Source organism: Zeugodacus cucurbitae, chromosome 6 (genome assembly GCF_028554725.1).
Source record: "Zeugodacus cucurbitae isolate PBARC_wt_2022May chromosome 6, idZeuCucr1.2, whole genome shotgun sequence".
In the NCBI taxonomy this organism is placed as follows: domain Eukaryota; kingdom Metazoa; phylum Arthropoda; class Insecta; order Diptera; family Tephritidae; genus Zeugodacus; species Zeugodacus cucurbitae.
Window position 1 is genome coordinate 19,113,517 of NC_071671.1, and position 7,477 is coordinate 19,120,993.

Below are 7,477 nucleotides of genomic sequence, written 5' to 3' on the forward strand. Positions count from 1 at the left end.
AAATAATAAACTTTTTCTAAAATATATTTTAAAGGTATATTGTATGTAACCCTATTCATAAAATTAAAGCGTGATATCAAATTATTTGAAAATGTTAGTTGACAACCCTCATTAACATTTATTAATGTATTTTCTAGATATAAAGATATCTTTAAATAACATTCTTATGCTTTAAAGCATTTCTATATAAAGTAAATAAAATTGTCTTAAATTTGAAGTTATTTGGCAAGCTTGTTTAAAAAAATATGTTCAGTTACATGCCTTAACTGCCGAAATTGTATTCTTTGCGAAATTATTATATAAAGAAAATTATAATAAATATACTATTTTACTTATTTAATCCATTGCCACCTTTTTAACATCGTTGGCACCCCTAATTTTGTAAATTATGATATTCATTTAATTAAACTTTGTCGTGTTTCTGCACCTTTTTGTTTATTTCACAAATCTTTTTGTATTCTTCATATTTGAATTTCAATTACATTTATGCATTACTTCAATATTCATAAATGTAACCACTAAATATTCAAATTTTTAACGATAATGGAATTATTTCAACATTACTGCCCATTGGCTTACGTTTTATAGCTACTTGTCGACCAAAAATTTAAAGTATTTTAATTCCATTTTTCATGCATTAACTAAAAAAAAACTCATAGCATAACTTTTGACTTTAAATTCCGTTTTAATTACCAGCATGTTGACCCACCTAAATATGAGTGTGAGACAGTGAACAATAGTTGAAAAGAGCAAGCGAGGATAGCCCAACCTGCTTCAGTTGTTTTAGTTATTTACTAAGTGTTTTTTAAATACGTAATTGTACATATTTATGCATGACCGTAACATTCCATAAAATTAGTACATTATTTGGCCTTGACAATAATTTAGTTCATCATCAATATAACAACTGACAGCAGCAATAAAATAATGCGCTGGGGGGTCATATGAATGATACACTTTGAAAAAATGCTTAGACACTTTTTAAGTAAAGCTCAGTTGGTGAATTAGTTTTTAATATTTAATTTGTTTTTTTAGTTATAAGATACAAGGCTAAAGTTAATGTAAGGTCTGGGTATAACTCTAAAGCTACAGATAACAGTCATGGTAATGATAAATATAAATAAACTTAAGGATCAAGATTGCGATTAGCATAAAAATTACCCTTACGATTTCCTTCACCATTACAATTACGATAAGGATTACCATTACTATTACGTCTTCCATTATTATTACGGCGACGATTGCCATCAGTATTACCTTTATCATGTCAATTACGATAAGGATACCATTACTATTACGACTTTAATTATTAGTACGACAACCATGGCCATTACTATTACTTTTACTAGTACTATTACGATATTTGAGCTAAATAGAGAGGGTACAATCTTCTAAAAGAGTGTACAGCTCCTGGCGTATGCCGATGATATTGATATCATCGGAAGCAACAACCGCGCCGTTTGTTCTGCGTTTTCCAGAATAGATAAAGAAGCGAAGCGTATGGGTCTGGTGGTGAATGAGGACAAGACGAAATATCTCCTGTCATCAAACAAACAGTCGGCGCATTCGCGTCTTGGCTCCCAAGTCACTGTTGACAGTCATAACTTTGAAGTTGTAGATAATTTCGTTTATCTGGGAACCAGCATTAACAACACCAACAATGTCAGCCTTGAAATCCAACGCAGAATCACTCTTGCCAACAGGTGCTACTTTGGACTGAGTAGGCAATTGAAAAGTAAAGTCCTCTCTCGACGAACCAAAATCAAACTCTATAAGTCGCTCATTATTCCCGTCCTGATGTATGGCGCTGAAGCGTGGACGATGTCAACATCTGATGAGACGACTCTTGGGGTTTTCGAGAGAAAGGTTTTGCGCAAGATTTATGGTCCTCTAAACATTGCCAACGGCGAATACCGCAGACGATGGAACGATGAGCTGTACGATTTATACGACGACATTGACATAGTTCAGCGAATAAAAAGACAGCGGCTACGCTGGCTAGGTCATGTTGTACGGATGGAAGAAAACACTCCAGCTCTGAAAGTATTCGATGCAGTACCCGCTGGAGGAAGCCGCGGAAGAGGACGACCTCCACTCCGGTGGAAAGACCAAGTGCAAAGTGACCTGGCTTCACTTGGTGTTTCCAGTTGGCGCCAAAAAGCAAAAAGGAGGAATGAGTAGCGCGCTCTGGTGGATTCGGCTATAATCGCTTAAAGCGGTTCCTACGCCAAATATATATATATATATATATATATATATTACGATTAAGATAACGATTACTGTTACGATATTTATTGCCATTACTATTACCATAATAGTAATCAATCGACACCGATTAGCATTACAATTACATAATGGTAACCATTACGATTATTGTTATGATTACAATTACTAAGTAATTCTTTGTTTCTAACTTAACTCTATTTGACTGATATTTGTCAGAAAACGTGTTTTATTAGAAATAGTCAGTTACAACTAATTGTTGTTGTAGAATATTATTTCTTTTTTTTAATATATTTTTTATTATTTCCATGGAATTGCAAAAGCCCACTTATAACATCTTGCGGTTACTTAAATTCAAAGAGAATGTATACTGTTAAAATTACTTAAACATAATCAATAAGTAAGGAAATAATAAAGTTACTTAAGAAAATTGTAAATAACACACAGAGTAGCATGAAGGAAAGCAAATAAGGTAAACTTACCTGCCTTCTACAGTTGCCATTTCACATGTCAAAAGGCTCCAATATCCTTTTTATAATTTCTCATAATTTTGTATTTAATTTGCCAACTAACTTCTTTATTTACCTTTTTTTTTGTGTGTTTCACCAACTGCCTTTCGCATAAGATGTTTCATTTCACTGTCATATTCAAATTCGTTTTCATTTTTCCTCAGCGAGTTATTCAATGAACTGTCGTCGTCGCTCCTTTGATAAACTTCTTTTACAAATAATGGCAAATGAAGTTCTTTTATCGAAAGTTTTGCGTACTGATTGCATAAGGGAATAAATAGTTGGCGGCTATAATGCAGTATAAATATACTTCTCCAATACAAGTAATGGAAATGATGAAATGCGGGCAGACAGCATACTCGTACTTTATTAGAGCATGAAATGGAGGAGGAGAAAGTAAGTGATGGAAAGCTGAGAGAAACTAATTTGATAACCTTCAACCTGGGAATGTCTTTTTTTTTGTAAATTGATGCTTATGACTAGATTTAAATAAGCATTTTGAATTTAAAATAAAATTAGGGATAGTTAGTGGCCTTTGAAGAAGAAAGCGAATAATAATGGAACCAATCGGAGACTTATGAACAATTATCTGATAAATTCGATATCAAGCAACTCAGAATGATCTTGATTCTAATTCGATTTTTTGAACAGAGGGAATTCGATATAAAGAAAGTTATAGGAAATTTGTTATCAGAGAAAGAGTGAGTGAGAGAGAGGAATAATATGAAAGAGATAAATAGGCAGAAGTTGAATAAGAAGGATACGATAGGAGTTTACTACCACGGTGGAAATAGAGAAAACATAGATATATGTAAATGTAAATAGAGCACTAAAGAAATATACGGGTTTGAACATGATAGAGGTAGAGAGAGGACAGATGTTTTGGTTATGCTCAATCAAAATAGGTATTATACGAAGGGAATTCGAGATAGTGGAATATAAGAGAACAAGAAATAGAGAGGAATTAAAAGTGTGATAGATTTACAAATAACAGGAAAGGTTTAAAGATATTCGTTAAGAAAAGAATGCAAATAGAGATAAATGGATGGAGACAGAGAACACCAGGGATCTAGATAAAATATATTAGGCCTGAGTTTAAGAGAAATGATAACTGTAAAAAGTGAATTCGTAATTATTGAAGCGACTGGAGAGAGCATATAAGAGAGAGGCGGGTGGAGAAGAAGAAGAAACATGAGATAAATATAAAGAGGGGATAATGGATAATATTAGATTAAAATTTAGTTAAAAAGTTACTTATCATAATAGATAAAAGAGTGATATATGATAATGTAGATGAAAATATGAAATATATGCAACAAGAGAGAGAGAGAGAGTGAGAGTAGTAGGTATAGAGATATCTAGATAAAGTTAGAAAAATTGTAAATAATAACCAAAAAATGGAACTTGTAAGAAAGTCTCAAAATCTTCAAGCGGTTCAAGACTGTTCTGATAAACTTAAAACCGGAAATAAAAAATCAAATTATAAATAAAAAATTGTTTTTTTTTTCGATTTTTAATGACTTTAAAATAATATACCCTTCAATAAGTTGTTAAGGCAGCTTTAGCACTATACACTTGCAAAAGGATGGTTGGACCAAAATGGGGACTAACCCTCCGCGTATCACATTGGCTCTACACAGCTGTGGTAAGGCCGATTATGACATATGGGATATTGGCCTGGTGTCCAATAATTGACAAGAAGTACGCAGTAAAGCTCTCAGAGCAAAGCCGAGCCAGACACTAGATGCGATTCTATATTTACTGCCTATAGATCTATTCTGTAAGCAGCAGGCGGTGAAATCGGCACATAGGCTGAGAGAATCTTCGCTACTGCAAAACTGCAATAGGACCAAATATAACGGACTTTCGAAATCCTATAGAAATGAATCTAAACTCGGACCTACACATATCCTTCCCCTCTAGAGAGGAGTGGAAAATGGGAAAAGTGGACAAAGATTCTGAGATAAGTATCTATACAGACGGGTAGGAGGCGGGGTATTTTCAGAGAAACTGGATACCAGAATCGATTTCCGGTTACCGGATCTCCGTAAGTAGACAAACGTGGCCTGAGTGGAATAAGAGCCGCACATGTTGCTTATTGAAATTTAAGAGGAATGACACAAGAGCCCTTGTAGGGGTGTTAACGGGACACTGTCTGATTGGTAGACAAGCCAGCAGACTAAAGAGGAGGAAGAAACGATTACACACCTTCACAAGAATCGCAACTATTGGACGCGGTTTTCTCGATGATGTGGGCGAAGTTGCTCATATCAAATTGTGTGAACCTTTTCACTTTATTAAGACCACAGACTATAGTGTGAGGGATCACAGTCCCAGTGGTGTCACAATGGGCCTCCCAAAGGCCTAGGTGCGTCGTTTGATAACCTCTGAACCTAACTTAACCAAAGTCGTTATTTATTACGGGTCTAATACCGTCTAAGTAATTTGATCTATCGTAATATGTGTTGTAAATACCTGTTCAGTATGTTACAACAGCAATAACATTTTACTATTTCTTTTTATTACAAAGCAATTACTTTATATGACATAACTTCATAAATCGGAAAAGCTCTCTTAGACACAAATTTCCTGTAATTCACACATCATCGAAGACTTCCGGCTAGCAGAGATACCCTGCATGGCAAATATTTTCGAAAAAAAAGTCATAATAAATTGCGGCTGTTGGCCAGCGCGGCCAATAAACTTGCTAAACTCAGTGAACTCATAAAGGCAAGGCAAGCTTTTAGGCGCACAGCAGATATAATATGTGCAATGAACGTATGGATATGTATGAGTATCAGAAAAGAATCAAAATCTGCTGAGATACTTTATTTTTTGCGCCGCAATCTGTGGCGTTGGACAAGTCAAAAGTTTTTGGCAAACTTTCTTTGACGACCACAAAAGCAAAAAAAATTAAAAATAAAGCAAATTTCAACCGAAAGCAGCCTAGTACGCCCCAAAAGAATTTTCGTGCGAAAAAATTGAAGAAAAAATGTTGGAAAAATAAAAATCTTTTAAGTAGCTGTAGTAAGCAATTAAAAAGTGCTCATCATGCCAGTGGGTGTGGCCGGCAAGTGACCAGAAAATATTAAATATAGCGCGGAAGCAGCAGAAGAGAAAATGAAGAAAAAATCGCGCAAGTAAATTGCGAAAATTTTCGATAATGCGCAAAAGTTGCTTAAAGTTATCGCTAAACTTAAATGGGATTTTATTATCGCTAAGGCAGAGCGCTGCATTAGTTGGTGTATTAGTTGCACGCCACTGTAAGTTTATATGTGGCTGTGTGCGTTGGCTTCGCCGGCTGGCTAATATTTTTCGTGCCCGGAAAAGTTTTCAACCATTCTTGGCGCTGATATCAGCGGACGCGTCACTTGCCACAGCTAAATAAATTTTTCTTCTTCAAGCTAAATAGCAAAAGAAATGCAAAAAAAGAGATAATACGCTAACGGTTTCATAAAGCATTGGCTAGAAATGAGCACGACAGCGGCTAAAGTGTGGCTCATAAAAATAAATCCGGGCGTGTCGCTTTCTTCACTGACACTGCCACTCCTCATATTCGCACTCTCAAACAATTTTTTTCTCTCTCTCACTCCTTATCGCTCTCACCGATTAGCATCATTTTTCATTTTGTTAAGCAGTTCGTGCACATTCGTTGCATACTTTGTGGCTGTTCAACCTGCTCATATTTTGTCTATAGTTTTGGTAACTTTTTTCCCAACCTCTCTTTACTCTCTTACCCCTCTTTCCTTCTGTCCCAATTTTACTCCCCTCTTCATTTGTGTCTGCTTTATTTTTGCACTTTTCCTGCAAATTGCCTGCCAACTTGGCACTTTTCACCGTTAATGATGCGATTTCCTCGCTGCTTGTCTCTCATTATTTGGCTTTGTGCCGCCGTTTTGCTGTCCAACGCCTGTTGGCCACATGCACATAAGTCTTTCGTAAGTGGCTGGCATATGATTGCTTGCGTTTAATGGGATTTCAATGTAAGCTAAAGTGTGGACAATTAAGACATATAAGCTCACATATAAATTTGACACAAAATTTCCATATAGTATGTGTGACTTAAACAACTTAAAGAACAACCCAGAGGTTTATGGTAATTTCGTTGCATACTTAACTTTTAGAATAGCGTCAAAAATATACATTTGTTTATAGAAAAGTACCTTGCCAAAATTGCAAACAGCCGGTGCTGGAACCAGTAATTTCGCTTTCTCGATAAATTCTTCGAAGATGTGAATCTTCAACTGTTCTCGTCTTCTGAATTTAGAGAGTACGTGCTAATGATTAATCAAAACTTTCAATTAGTATTTTTTATTCTACAAAGTTTTTGTGATTCTTAAATTGTGTCAGAAGTATTCTTGTTAAAAAATGCCTACCTTCTGTCTTACCGCCTTGTAAAAAAAGCTCTATCGATTGAAAATAATGTCATTACCACGAGTTTATAGTTGTCTTTGCAAATAAAAAAGGTAAAAGTGTACTTGAGCGAAAATGGATGTTCATTGCTCTCTCTGCGGATACGTCATTCGATGACTTTGTGCTTTATGGAATATGCTTACCCAGTTTTCCGTCGACCAAATGATATTTTGTGCAGGGGAGACCTTTGTCCAGTAAAAGTGTGACGCACTTCAAGTAGTCTTAATTTTTCTTTTCTTTCTTTTCCAGTAAGAGCTGTTGGTATTTAATTGAGTTAAAATTTCATAATAAGAAAAACACCCCCAGATCATTAGGGTCTCCCTGCCTAACGG